Source organism: Dermacentor variabilis, chromosome 9 (assembly GCF_050947875.1).
Source record: "Dermacentor variabilis isolate Ectoservices chromosome 9, ASM5094787v1, whole genome shotgun sequence".
Taxonomy (NCBI): Eukaryota; Metazoa; Arthropoda; class Arachnida; order Ixodida; family Ixodidae; genus Dermacentor; species Dermacentor variabilis.
This window is the reverse complement of record NC_134576.1, coordinates 26,702,201-26,717,927: the sequence shown is the minus strand read 5'-3', so window position 1 is coordinate 26,717,927 and position 15,727 is coordinate 26,702,201. Positions and strand designations below refer to the sequence as shown.

Below are 15,727 nucleotides of genomic sequence, written 5' to 3'. Positions count from 1 at the left end.
GTAATTTAGGACATTGTAGAATAAATCTAATTTTTCATTTATTTTACATCAGAACATCACTGGACAGATAGATATGAAAACAGGTATATTAATAGAACTGCTTATGCGCACAAGGTTAAGAAAACTAGGAGCATCTCTTTTCCTCCAGGTGTTAATAACTGCTTAAAAGTCATTTTCCCGGGCTATAGATAAGCTTCCGCTTGGCATGGATCGCACGCGTACGTGGAAACCTTTGAAAGCAAGGCAAGGGAAGTAAATAAATACGCACATCTTTGTGCATAATAGGCACCGGTGGCCAAGTTACGGAACTCCCCGACCCTGTCAGTAACTTTGTTTTGAATTATTCATGGCATGTATTCTTGCACAAATTTGTGACACGCAATAGCATCCAGATGGGTGCGCAGTGTGTGTGAGGCATCACGGTAGGTGTGCATTACGTCATAGTGTCCCAATACTGTGAAGTTGACATTAAAGAGATGTGCGAATTTTTGAAAATACAGGTGCAATCAAATGATTTTTTATGCAAAAAGGAACTGTAAAGTCAGATATTGGTTGAAGAATCGTAGCTGAGTCACAAAATCTTTCTCGCCGGAAAATCGTTTATTCTTATTTAAGTCTAACCTTTGTTTTGTTTTTTTCTATGAATAAGGCCTGCGATGTTACCTGCGAAAACCACAATTTTATTATGAGGCACGTCGTAATGCGGGACTCCGGAATAATTCAGGTCACCAGTGGATCTTCAACGTGCCCCTAAGGCAGGAAACAGAGGCGTTTTTGCATTTAACCCCTATAAAAATGCGGCTGCCGCGGCCGGGATATGAAGAGCGATCCAGAACGCCCTGCAGTGTGCGCCTATGTGAGTACGTGTGGGAGATCACTTCCAAATAATGTTTATTCTAGCGAGACGACTATTTCGGTTCAGGTAACTGCAGAATATTAGTACATGACCAGCCAGTGGCACCGTATACACTCTGAAACAGCACTCACCATGACACAAAAAGTATACGCCCTCCCCCTACCCCTCACACACACACAACACACACACAAAACCTACGCAGCACAGGACTGTTTCTTTAAAAAATGTAGAATCCTATAAAAACGTGCACTGACAAGCTTCAGTTTATTATTGCAGATATGAAGTAAGCTAGACGATGTGTGAACCTCAGGTTATGTGAAGCCTGTGTGGTTTCCTTTAAGTACAGTTAAGCATAGAAAGGAGACACGTTCAGAATGACTATTGCTACGTTTTAAAGGAACAACAGGTTGGTCCCCACTGGTTCAGCTACAAGTGCAACTTGCACCCTCGCACTACCTTGGCCGTTTTCTTCGTTGTTCTTATGCGTGTCACCTATTCATGAAAATATTAACAGTTATTTTGTGCAACTATGGTTGAAACATTTTGTTAAACCATACAGCCAGTTAGAACTTGACATAACAAACGAATATGCACTTTCTCTGGTTACTTCCTCTCTTAGAACTCTTCTAAACTTATCTTACTGTTGAATTTAGGGCTCATCTTCAAAGTGAGGAATTGAAGCTTATCAGTGGAGAACGGATGCAACGACTTGATTACTTCTTGGCCTCAATTCTGAACTCAACCTGAACTCAACCTGAACATTGCAGTCTGTCACTCAAGTACACTTCTTCGTGTAATCCATATCAATAGACCAAATTGTGCTATATGTTCCATGCGCGTTTTTAATTTTTCGAATTAAAAAAAACGTCGCAGTTTTGCCCCAAAGGCTAAGCATCAGCGGCGACAGCCAATTAGCAGATTGCTATACGAAATAAGGATACTAGTTTTATCGTCATTATAAACTTGGAAACATTCGCTTATTATCTTAACAACCGTTGTGTCAGGGCCACAAGCAAACATGAAGACATCACACTGGATGAGCGCGGACACTCGCTGTTAGAACGCCAGTGGGAGCAAGCGCAGCAACAGCAACGAGCTACGTGACATTCGCGCGATCTATCAATTCAACGCAAGAGCGGTGAGACCACAGCGCGCCTAAAGGCATGAGCCGTCAGGAGATCGCTTTCAAGATAGGCATGCAGTGGCGCGCGCGAAGTCTGCTCCCGCGCTGCCTCCGTCGGTGGCCGTTGCGCCCAGTCGCGAAATCATCATCAGCAGTAGCAGCAGCAGCAGTAGCAGCAGCAGTAGCCTGGCTACGCCCACTGCAGGGCAAAGGGCTCTCCCATACTTGTCTAACTGCCCCGGTCATGTGCTAATGGTGGCCATTTTGTCACTGCAAACTTCTTAATCTCATCCGCCTACCTAACTTTCGGACGCCCCCTGCTACGCTTCCCTTTTCTTGGAATCCAGTCCGTAACCCTTAATTACCATCGGTTATGTTCCCTCCTCATTACATGTCCTGCCCATGCCCATTTTTTCTTGATTTCAACTAAGATATCATTAACGCGAAAGGGCGTATGTTTGGGCATGTTGGTATTCCATAATTTTTACGTTTTTAGCGCACGAAAATGAACAATTAACGATCAGGACGATCATTAGCTCGCGTTTGTTCCCTCTATTGCACAGGGTAGTAAATGGTCCTGATAATTTAAAACAGTGGACACATTACGTTAGCTGTACAATATTAGTTACGTGATACAATGACACATGCTGCCTTTAACTTCTTTTACTAAATGTGTTGCTGCAGTTCAATTTATGCAAGTTTTGACCATTTGTTTCTGATGTTTGCAGTCCGCCATTCATACAGTCAGTTTTTCTTAGTCAAAGTACGGAAGTGAGGCTAGCAGACAACATGCGAGCAATCCTTCGTGGCCAAGAGCATGATGACAGCATATTATCGCGGTTCGGATACTAGCACCTTCCACGCTGTGCTTTTAAAATGCCCACATAATACACAAAGCAATGCAGTCGGTGTTCCGCCTCACTATTTTCAAAATGAAACGACTTAGCCAATGGACAGGCGAAATCATTTCCCGACGGTAACGCACTAAAACACTCAAACCGCAGCTAACGAAGCAACAAAATCAATACTGTATACTATGTACCTTCATATGCGGCGGATTCATATGCCAGCATCAAACCAAATAAAATCTTACACAACATAAAAAATTCGCGCCTTTGCATCATTTCAATAAACTAAACACTTGATCGTAACTAAGAGCTAATGTCGCTGAGTGAGCTTTGTTGGGAACTCACAAATGCTTTCTTTTCTCGCAGCCACAGCAAAAACAAAGGACATTCCGAAACGGCAAGAATAGACAATAATAGATTTGTAAAGCCCACTGTGTATCCCTTACGGGTGCTGTAACAAAAATTTAAAGCTAAATTTAATACCCAAGTCCCATGTTACCTCACAAAGTGCAACGTACGCTGAAATGTCGGAACACGTAGTTGCTAAATTTTCTAACTGTCCACCTGAAATTTTCTTTGCCGGCTACAATGTAGTCCTGTTTTATGTCATGAACAAGCGGCAAGTATAGGGTAAAAGAATACGTCGTGCACTGTTTGCAATGTACTTGAAAAAAAAAAACACTCACCTATTACGATTTTCGAAAACAGGAACGGAGCAGTGCCGGCATGCGTTTAGTTCAATAGCCACCATCTTGATTATGACACAGGGCATCAAAGCAGTACCGCAAACAGTGCGTTTTGTGTGGTATATGCGAAAAATGGCGTGTATGATTAGAAAAGAACTATAATGTTATTTTATAGTTTTTTTTCTGCAGTTACACTAATTTGAGACGGTTATATTTTAGTTTTGACTCGATTTACGGACTACAGATCAAGAAAAACCAAAATTTGCTTTTCTTTTAACAGGTCTTGCGTCATAGAGCCGTCACAGCAGATTTCTTTTGTGGTACAGAAAATATCTTTACATTTTCTTTAAATTGACAGCTTTTTTTACAGTGTAGAATGGTGCTTTCGTGTTCATAAGGAAGCAGTGCTTGGCTGGCAAACATAAAGGACCCTTCATGCCGTCTAGCACGGTGGACCCTCAGACTCCAAGAGTTCCGCATCAATGTTATACTGTCGCGTTGTAGTGACGCCGAAGAACAGCGTGTACTCGCGGACAACATTATGGGACTATGAAGGGAAAGCTACAGCCGCTGGCTGCTGCATGTTTTACCGCGCCAAGTAGTCTGGCAGCGTTGACAGTGCTTTCGATTGCGCGGAACAGACGCTGTTTCCCCGCGCGACGGTTTCGAGTTTACCCAGACACGGAAGGCAAAAGCAGCAAGAAAATTTTCGAGCACACTTAAGCTTCGCCTTTAAGAGTGCAACGCAATAGCAAACAAAGATCTCCGGCTGCTTCTCACGCTTCTGAGCAACTGGAGCCTTTGTGACCGTAAATTTTACCGGAAAACGCTGGCCGCGAACGCTATGGACGAAGGCGGCCTTTGTGGTAGAAACCTGGCCTCTTTCTTGGGCCGCGATGCGATGGAGGCGAGCGCCAGTTGGAGGCATTAATGAACCGGGCGCGCCGCTCCGTAGCCCCTAAGACACGTGCGAGCCGGCGCGCGCAAATGGCGGACGCCGCGGCTGGTCTGTGATTGGTAGAAAAGGTCGAACATGATTTTTTTTAACTTTTAGTGCAACAGAATTGTGTTTTCCCGTACATTCAAATTACAATCCCAGAGCTATCATGTCTTTAGGTTGCGCGTAAGTCATAGTTTACAATTTTTCAACGTATTTTAGCTTGTGAAATTCAATTAGTTCAATCAATTCCTTGCGTCACATAGAGGACCTTGGTATGGGTGGTTCGAAAATATTTTTACCGAAACGGCGTACAACACCGGACACCCACGCCGGACTGTCTGCCACACGAGCTTCTCAACGCTGTCACGTTAATAAGCGAACTTTTACACTCATTAATTTCTTCCGTCTTATTTAACTGGTGCTAATAAGGTGTTTATGTTTTCGCTTCCCCCCCCCCCTCAGCCTAAACTAGCGCGCAATAAAACGTGGGGCTCTTCAGAAGTACTGTTACTTGTACACACTTTTCCTCTATAGCTTTCGTTTCATAGCCACAGAAAGTTGTCCGCGAGTATAGCATAACCGTGAATCACGAAACTCACTCTTTTTCGAGCGAATATGTGCCAAGAAAAATAGGCTTCACACGAAGCACAACGATACCGGCGAGCGCAGTGGGCAATCGTCGTAATATCTCTGGGACAAGCGCGTCGCCTTTTAAACATATGACTCGTCCAACGTTCCAGCGAAATTGCTCCTGCATGCTTACCGTCCACGAAGTGCTGCACAATTTGTGTCACGCATACAGTCAGATTAGAAAAGGTTCGGGGACAACAGATGGTGGACAGAACTATCGATAGCATTCGAGAAACTTCTGATACACGTAGGCAAGTCTTGCACCGAACGATAACGTTTGATTAATGAAAACCGGTCACCAAAGAGAGGCAAAGTATGCGTGTCAATGGCCCTATTTTAAGAGTGTCGTCCCTATGCTAGACAGAACACGAGAACGAAAAACAAAAGCGCACTTGCTAAAAAAAAACTATGTTCCAATGTTTCCTAGCGCTGGCAGAACGGCTTAAAGCGCACAACATCGACTACTTAAAGTAGGAAGGCCGTGCCAACTACTGGTGGGTCTTCAGCAGTGCGGCCAGAGGTTCTTGACGCCCTTCACAGTGACATGATACACGGGCATCTCGAAGTTTTCCGTACGCTCGCGAGAGTAGAGTCACCACCGGCGAGGCCAGCAGGATTGCTACAGGCGGTCAAGCGTCTTTGTCAACCATTTTAGCAGATCGCGATAGACTTGTTGGGGTGCTTTCTGACGTCAAAATCCGCATACAAGTTGATCTTCGCGGTCACGGACTTCCAGTACGCCGAAAGCACCGCCCTGTACAAAGGCAGTGCGAGTGAAGTAGCGACATTTTTTTGCTGAGAACATACTGTGGCGGCACGGTGCGCCAGAATTCATCATTACCGACGGAGCAATAGCTTATACCGCTGAACTTGCTCAAGCCTTCCCATGATACGGCCGGATAAGTCACCAAGAGTGCGACTCCGTACCACCCACTGACGAGTGGCCCAATGGAATGTCTGAAGACGCTAGCATACATGATAATGTTACGGGGTTAAAAACAGTCAGACGTATATTTACAGAATATTTACAATAAATATAGCAGCTGACAAGATAGTAGACAGCGCGCCAAGATCAGGACATCGTCTTCTTCCGACGATGATTAAAACGTCTTCTTCGTCAGCATTTCACATGACCCCCGGCGGCTGAAGCACCGGCTCCGTGCTGGTTAGGAGGCGGGCGAGTGATACAACTTAAGACATGCGACGTGGACCACGTCGGAGGGATGCTGAGCCACGGTTGGCTCAAGAGGGGCGATTTCGTACGTGCCGTCAGTTACTTGACGCAAGACACGGTACGGGCCGGAGTAGCGTGAAAGTAACTTCTCCGAGAGGCCAACGCATCGCAACGGCGACCAAAGGAGCACCAAGGCGCCCGGTGTGTAATGGGTGTCACGATGGCGGGAGTCGTATAAGCGCCGCTGATTGTTTTGGGACTCCACAAGTCGACGTCGAGCAATATGGCGTGCTTCTTGTGCTTTGAGGATGGCTTCACGGGCGTACTCGGATGTGGAATTCAGACTAGCAGGCAGAACGGTCTCGAAAGGTAACGTGGCGTCGCGGCCAAACAAGAGGAAGAATGGAGAGAAGCCTGCGGTATCATGGCGAGACGAATTATAGGCGAAAGTAACGAACGGCAGCGCAACTTCCCAGTCACGATGGTCATCGGAGACATACATGGACAGCATGTCAGTAAGGGTGCGGTTAAGGCGCTTGGTTAGACCGCTCCTTTGTGGATGGTAAGCAGCCGCAAGTTTGTGTTTTGTCGTGCACGAGTGTAGAATGTCATTGACAACTTTAGAAAGAAAGTTGCGGCCTCGGTCGGTGAGGAGCTGTTGAGGGGCGCCGTGGTCAAGGATGTCGTTTTCTAGGAGGAAGTCGGCGACATCGGTAGCACAGCTTGTCGGAAGAGCCTGTGTGATTGCACATCGGATGGCGTAGTCTGTTGCCACAGCAATCCACTTGTTTCCCGAAGCAGACGGAAAACAAGATAACACCTACACGGAAGAATGGTTCTGGTGCTACATCAAGTGGTTGAAAGCGACCAGCAGGGAGTGTGGTCGGCTTTTTGCGTCGTTGACAAAGATCACATGCAACGACATAACGGCAGACGTCACTGTATAGACAAGGCTAAAGAAGCGCCATCGAACGCGGTAATAAGTCCGTGACACGCCAAGGTGACCTGCAGTCGGTAGATCATGAAGCTGGGCGAGAACAGTCTGACGCAGATGCTCAGGCACAACGAAGAGTCGGGCAGGGCCGTCCGGGCGCATGTTAGAGCGGTACAATATACCATCTAGAAGTTCAAACATGCGAAGGGAAGGATCGGGCGTCGTTGAAGTGAGCCGTTGAATGAGGTGTTGCAAGGAGGCGTCCCAACGTTCTTCGGCTCCAATGTCTCGAAAAGCAGCCAGAGAGAGAACGGGGACAGGTATGGCCGGCCGCAGAAATGTCAGGAGGGTCGACAGGATGGGCCGACAAGCAGTCCGCATCTTGATGTAACTGGCCGGTCTTGTATAAGACTGAATAGTTGTATTTTAGGAGGCGCAGAGCTCAGCGGCCAAGGCGCCCTGAAGGATCTTTCAGGAACGAAAGCCCACACACAGCGTGGTTATCAGTGCTGACTGTGAATTGCCGGCCGTACAAAGAGGGGCGGAATTTAGCCACAGCCGAAACGAGAGCGAAACACTCGCGTTCGGTAATAGAATAATTGCTCTCCGCAGAGGAAAGAAGGCGCCTGGCCGAGATAATAACACGTACTCGCCCTTGTTGTTTCTGTGCCAAGATAGCTCCAATACCGTGGCCACTGGCAACGGTACGCACTTCTGTTGGAGCTGACGCGTCAAAGTGAGCAAGAATGGGCGGGGACGTAAGCAGCCCAATCCGCTCGGTGAAAGCACCAGCTTGCTCAGGGCCCCAAATGAATGCAGCGTATTTCTTGAGGAGCTGATGGAGAGGGTGCGCAACGTTCGCAAAATTTCGGACAAACCGACGGAAGTAGGAGCAAAGGCCCAAGAAGCGGCGAGCATCCTTGGCACAAGTTGGCACGGGAAAGTCTTTGACTGCCGTATTTTATCGTGATCAGAGAGTACACCAGAAGAATCGACGAGATGCCAGAGCACCAAGACCGAAGTGGCACTTCGACGAATTTAGTTGTATCCTCGCCTGACGGAAAACGGAAAACAGATGGGATCGTCGACAGGCGCTCGAGGTGTGTCGCAAAAGTCGGAGAAAAAGCGATCACGTCGTCCAGGTACCAGAGGCAGATAGACCACTTGAAAACGTGTAGGAGGGCGTCCATCATTCGTTCAAATGTGGGCGGGGCATTACATAAACCGAAAGGCATCACGTTGAACTGATACAGGCCATCGGGAGTAATAACACCTGTCTACTCGCGGTCCATGTCATCGACGGCAATTTACCAGAAGTCGTAGCGAAGGTCGATGGACGAAAAATATTGGGCTCCACGCAGGCAATCCAGGGCGTCGTCAATGCGTGGTGGCGGATAGACGTCTTTCTTTGTTACCTTGTTGAGGTGTCGATAATCGACGCAAAGTCGCCAACTGTTGTCCTTCTTTTTAACTAGTACAACAGGGGATGCCCATGGGCTGCAAGAAGGTTCGATAATGGCTCGAGAAAGCATCTTGTCAACTTCGTGTTGGATGATATGTCGCTCAGTAGACGAGACGCGGTAGATTCACCGATGGATTGGGCTCGCATCACAGGTGTTAATTGGATGTTCTATGACAGATGTTTGTCCTAGAGGGCGTTCTCCGACGTCGAATATGTCCCAGTATAAGGCAAGGAGGCAAAGTAGTTCTTGCGCACGCTAGGGAGGAAGGTAGGGAGCAATCATTTTTGTTAGTGCATTCAAGTCATAAGGGTCTGGGGGCGAAGCAAGAGTTGAACACGAGGAGCTGTCACAAGTTAAAGCAGAAATGTGGTAGCCTCTGGCTGGAGTTATTTACGCCAGGGATATTGCGCGCGGGAGAACTTGTGTACAGAGTCCAAAGTTCACAATCTGAAAGCAGGACGTGTTGTGCGAAATGGTAACGACGGTGTGAGCAAAAGCGACGTTATGCGACAGCAGGACTTCCGGATTAGGAGATACGATGTAGTCATCGTCTGGTACAGGTGGAACAGGGGAGGCACCTACGTAGGTAACGGCAGTGTGAGGGAGGCGAATATGCTCTGTGGAACATAGCCGTATAGGAGAACTATCGGCAGGGTCAATAGCGGCAGGTAGAGCGAGTTGCACAACACCAGCAGAACAGTCTATCAAAGCGGAAGGTGTAGACAGAAAGTCAAGGCCCAGGATGAGGTCGTGAGAGCCCAGTGCTCCAGTACATAAAATACAACAGAAGCATGATGTCCGGCGACACTCACGCGAGCCGGACACATGCCAATAACAGCTGGTGTTCCACCGTCGGCGACCTGGACCACAGGCGAAAGGGCAGGAGTGAGGACTTTCTTGAGACGATTCCGAAGCTGATCATTCATCACAGATACGTGTGCGCCAGTGTCAATTAGAGCCGTTACAGGTACACCATCCACGTTTACGTTAATGAGGTTCAGATGTGTGGGCAAGGTCAAAAGAAGATTTTCGCTTCGGGTCGGTTTGGCAGCATCCCCTCCAGGTACTGCACCCGTTAGTTTTCCGGAAGTGTGCGCCGGAAGGAGCTAGGGGACGGTGATCGGTGAGATGGGGGCGATCGGGAGAACCGGCGCTGTGGCGAAGGAGAGCGGCTAGAGCGGATAGGACGAGAACTGTCACCAGAATTTCTTGGCTGCGTTTGCAGGGCGAACAGAGGAGCAGCATGAGGTCCGTGGGATGGGTGATAGGGCCAGGAGGTCGAATTCCACGAAGACCGGCAGTGACGTGAAATATGGCCGATACGGCCACAAGTGAAGCGTATAGGCCTGTCGTCTGGAGTACGCCATTCCGCCGGGTTGCGATAACGCGTTGGACCATTCAGGCGGCGGGTGTGTATGACTAATATGAATGTGATAGTTCAAGTGGCTGAGGAGTTCTATAGAGATTTATACAGTACCTGTGGCACCCACGACGATAATCGAAGAGAAAATAATCTAGAGGAATTCGAAATCCCACAGATAACGCCGGAAGAAGTAAAGAAAGCCTTGGGAGATATGCAAAGAGGGAAGGCGGCTGGGGAGGATCAGGTAACAGCAGATTTGTTGAAGGATGGTGGACAGATTATTCTAGAGAAACTGGCCACCCTCTATACACAATGTCTGATGACCTCGAGCGTACCGGTATCTTGGAGGAACACTAACATAATCCTAATCCGTAAGAAAGGGGACGCAAAAGAATTGAAAAATTATAGACCGATCAGCTTACTGTCAGTTGACTACAAACTTTTTACTAAGGTAATCGCAAACCTTAGACTTCTGTCAAGCAAAGGACCAGGCAGGATTCCGTAAAGGCTACTCAACAATAGACCATATTCACACTATCAATCAGGTCATAGAGAAATGTGCGGAGTATAACCAACTCTTGTATATAGCTTTCATTGATTACGAGAAGGCGTTTGATTCTGTCGAAACCTCACGAGTCATGGAGGCATTACGGAACCAGGGTGTAGACGAGCCATATGTAAAAATACTGAAAGATTAGCACATGACCGGGGTTGTTGGAGAAGTATGGGAGAGGCCTTTGCCCTGCAGTGGGCGTAACCAGGCTGATGATGATGATGATGATGATGATGATGATGATGATGATGACAGTGCTGGGCGGAGTGTAGTGAGGCCGAATAACTTATCAGACGATGGTCAAGCCAACGTTGGCCAATTCTTGACGCACGACGGACGGTATCAATGAGACGGTCGCCTGTCAATTGTAGGGGCCATAGGTTGGGGTCGTGACAGGAGATGCGGCTTCTATTTCACGTCGGATGACATGGAGGATGACATCAGAGCGATTGTGTGTGGGCGGCCTGCGGAGGTCTTCGCAGGTGGACGTAGCAGCCGTGTTGGGAAGGTGGGGAAATAGCTGTGCAATGCGGCGTCTCTTGGTTTCTTCAAACCACCTGCATTCGGTAATGATGGCTTGCACAGTGGAAGAATTCTTGAAGACAAGTAGATGGAAGGCATCATCTGCTATGCCCTTAATGACATGTGCTACCTTATCAGGTTCGGATATCTTCGGATCCACTTTGCGGCACAGAGCGAGCACGGACTTGATGTACGTGAGATAGGATTCAGTGCACGTCTGGAAACGCGAAGCGAGGTCTTTTTGTGCGGCGCGCTGACGTTCAACAGGCTTGCCAAACAAATCTTTGAGTTTCTCTTTACAAATGACCCAGCTGGTAAGTTCCTCCTCGGGGGTCCGAAACCAGACGGGTGCCGTGCCCACGAGGTAAAATATGAGACTCGCGAGCATGACAGTCTGGCCCCAGTGGTTGCTGGAGCTCACCCACTCATATAGTTGAAGCCAGTCTTCAACATAAGTGTCGTCGGTGCCATAAAAGCTTCCTGGGCCGCAGGGTTGTGCTAGAATGACGGTGGGCGTGGGTGCCGACGAGCCCGAAGCATCCTCGCCTTGAGCTGGCATTGTAGATGCAGCCAATGAACGCCCGCTGCGTAAATCCGTATTGATAATCATCCCGCAACCTCCACCAAAAATGTTACGGGCTTAAAAACAGTCAGACGTTTATTTACACAATATTTACAATAATTATAGCAGCTGACAAGATGGAAGACAGCGCGCGAAGGCCAGAACATCGCCTTCTTCCAACGATGATTAAAACAGCTTCTTTGTCAGCGTGTCACAATAGCAATCTACAATCGCGGTCAAAATACGCGGGCCACGGCTCCGGGCGCAGGAGTGGCTGCGGGGCCAGACCGCGCCGCTATCTCCGTCGGCGCATGCTGCGAGGGTGCAACGAAGTGCAGCGGCCACCTTACACGCTTCATGAATTTCAAATGCGGTGTTCGGCTGTTTCGCAGCTGACGGTCAGTTGGAAAGAGGCTTAGTCAGTGCGCGCTTGCCTTCCTCCTCGCACCTGTTGCATATACATGCACCGGCTCCGGCAGACGCGCGTTCGGCCGTTCGGCTGAGTGCACGGCGCGTATGCCTGGCAGTGTCCTATTCGGATTCAGGCTTCATGTTTACATCCGGCTCGAGCCCGCGTGTGTCGCGCTTCCGTGCCTGGCGCTTGAGCGTACGGCGCTCGTGCGTGCAGGCTCTTAAAGAAAGACGCCATGGCAAGGCCTTGGCGAATAGGAGCAGCAAGCAAAGAACCACCACTTTGTTGGTGTCTACTACGCCCGTCCTGTCTAGTGTTCCATTCTAGTATAAGGCGAAAGCGTTACTAGGCTCCCATTGCAGAAACCATCCGAAACTGCCAGCCGTGCCAAGAACTACGTCAGCACGGCAAACGAAGCAAAATAGAAGCGCCCCCTTGTGCACTGACCATCAGCAGTGAAATAGCTGACCGCCGCACTTCAAATTTATCAAGCGTGTGACTTGTTGGCAGAAGAGTGAGGCCGAAGTTTGTCGGCATTCGATGCACCCTCGCAGCAGGCGCCCGATGGAGATAGTAGCAATAGTAGCGCCGCCGTGTGAGCTCTCAACTGCTCCTGCACCCGGAGACGTTGGCCGCGTATTTTTGACAGCGATTGTACTTCCACATTGAACACAAGAGGTGTCATGCCATGCTTCCGTATGTGACCTTCGCTAAAAAGACGGCAGTACAAGAGACAACCGAGGTGACTCGGGAACACGGCAGCGATGCTAGACGCCATGTTGCCGCGTGCCACCCACCATAACAACCTCCCCTTCCCCGCTTAACTTCACCATGCTGAAGAATCCGGACATCTTGCCTGCTTGCGACTGAAGAACCAGCAAATAGTCAATAGCGGCGCTACAACGTTTTTCGACGCTGCATGGAGCAGCATCATGGAGACGTGTTTGGGTTTGGACAATAATGCGCCAACGTAGAATATGTCAAAAGGTACTGTGATCTCATTTCGGACAATACAAGATCCTTCAACGTAATGGCACACTTGACTAGGAGGTTTTGCCAGACGGTATTAAACAGACACAGCGGCGCCGCGCGCGACCTCAAGTCATCCACACTGTATGTCTCAGGCCATTCCAGGCGCACTGACGAACTTTGGAACCTTAGTTCTGTTATCTTAAAGGCGAAAGCCTTATATATCCACGAAGGGAAAAATCCCGCGAGTATCCGGCGTTAACATCGCATGGCAAGAAAACTCCCGTGACGAAGTGGTGACGTCAGGTTCCCATCGGTGCACCAGCTGCGCCTCGCACTACGTCATCCCACGGTGAATGGCCACGGCGCCGGACGGACGGCGGACCCAAGAAACCGACCTGGCTTACTCCCATAAGTATATTAAGATGGATGAAAGGGAATTAAAGTTGGTACAAATTACAGCAACGTGTATTAACGTGAATCAATGTTAGTTGAGGTGTTTTAAGGTAGAATAAAATGGAATACGGTTCGTACAAATTTGAGAACGGTTGATTAAGGTGCAGTTTTAATTCAAGGTGATAAATTCAAAAACCCTAATGCTTTCGCATTCAAATCAGGTCAAGATGGTTAAGTGACTCAATTTTTCTTACTACATATTCTTTTGTTTTATTTTTTAACCCTCGTCTTATACCCACTTTTTTAAGAGGGGTACGTTAACAGCCGGATCATTTTATATTTTTGGTCACTGCTTTTTACCAGCCAATCTGCGTAGAAACGTTATTGCTCAGCGCTAAACGCGCCTTTATGTAGCTAAAGTCTCGCGAATGTCTTCGCGGGTTTTATGCGTTGGCTGCTGTCACCAAACATTGTGTGATCTGATTGTGTGCAAGCCATGAATTGTGTAGCATTCTCTAGGAGGCACGCGGCAAAGAGCTATTACGCTGGAACATTCGCCGAGTCATATATAAAAGCCGACGCGCTTGACCCGGAGATCAAATAGTCCACGAAGCGAGTGTACCTCACGCTAACATTACACTCTGTATTACTTGTTTTGCTGGGCGCAGGTTTGCCCAATAAACAGTTAGTTTCTTGACTGAGGTTGTTCAACTTCATCACATTGAGAAAATATACAGGCTGTCCCAGCTAAGCGTAACGAATGTTTCGAAAACGACCGAGTGTGCCAGGGGGCTAAAAGGAACTAAGTGGTGATGAGAATCGCACGGCCTAGTCTGCGGTATTTTTTAAAGCGCAGCTCTTAGGCGTCCGTTTCTGCGGCGAGCGTGGGCGTTCACGACGTAACCGAGGGAACAAGCACGGCGAAAGATGCGAGCGAACGCGGCGCGTAAACGCGTGAAAAGCTTAGTACGGCGATGGTCGCTACTAGATGGCCCCACAGTAGCACCCGTCATCTGGGAGGTTTGTCGGCAGCAGCTTCTGTGAAACGCGCCCGCTGGTCATCACCAGTACTTAAAACATGCCTTGAACCACAAATTAAGTATATTATTCTCTGTCACTATATGCGCTGCGCCTTCGTTGCATAACGTCACGGCGCATGTGGCAATGCCTCCGTCATAACAATTTTGAAAATCCACGCAACAGCAGGGCTCTCCATACGTTCCGCAAATACGGCGAGCACACATATATGCGCGAATATCGCGCGAAGACCTGCTGCGTAAGCCTCATCGTGCTTCCAGCTGCACACGACGACGCGGTCGTTGCCGCGCATTCCGCCCATGGCACATGCAGCGATGCCGGCAGATATTTCTCAAAACATCTGAAGTACATTCTTTTGCGAGCGATGATAGCATTTAAAAGTTTTGCATTGCAGTGTAGTAGCTTTCCTCATTTCCCCTCTAATCCTAACTGAGGTTAAGGCTATTTCGTACATACTGCGCGTTGTCATTCTAAAAGTTGAGGATGGAGTTTTTGTTCAATGATCATACGAATTGGACTCAATACGCTGCGAAAGTAACCACATTAAAGTGTAATAAATTATTAGGCATTTTCTTTATTTCTTCCATTCTTACGGTTTATTCATGAGTCACACTAGGGCCTCGCAACATTATGTGAGAGGGGCTAGGAACTGATTCGATGGCTTGGATGTTCTGGGACCCGCCGTGGTTGCTCAGTGGCTATGGTGTTGGGCTGCTGAGCACGAGGTCGCGGGATCGAATCCCGGCCACGGCGGCCGCATTTCGATGGGGGCGAAATGCGAAAACACCCGTGTGCTTAGATTTAGGTGCACATTAAAGAACCCCAGGTGGTCAAAATTTTCGGAGTCCTCCACTACGGCGTGCCTCATAATCAGAAAGTGGTTTTGGCACGTAAAACCCCAAATATTATTATTATTGGATGTTCTGGGCGTTTGGTAAACTGTTTGCCTCCACCATCTACCCCGATGCATGCGTCACGGCAGCTTGTGACCCATCGATCGAAAGTACTGGTATTTATTGAATATTTCAGGGCAATAATAGGCACCGCGTGTTTCAGCGTTGAGTAAAAGATAAACTTCGCAGACAAGCAGAAAACATTGAGGAATATTCAGCTCCTCTCATTCATGAACTATCGCGTGCAGACTCATTTCCCTAAATAATCGAGATGACTGCATTTTTTTGCTATGATAAGTGTTATTGGCTTTTGCCTTGCTCTCACATGTCCTCAGTCGCTATTATCACCCGTCGCAGAACATGAC

At 48.2% G+C, this 15,727-nt stretch overlaps 1 protein-coding gene across 1 annotated transcript in view; it reads left to right on the top strand.

Moving 5' to 3' along the window:
• LOC142557961 (salivary peroxidase/catechol oxidase-like) overlaps positions 1–15,727 on the top strand; it is a 189,869-nt gene that overhangs the window by 52,056 nt on the left and 122,086 nt on the right. The window lies entirely within an intron of this gene.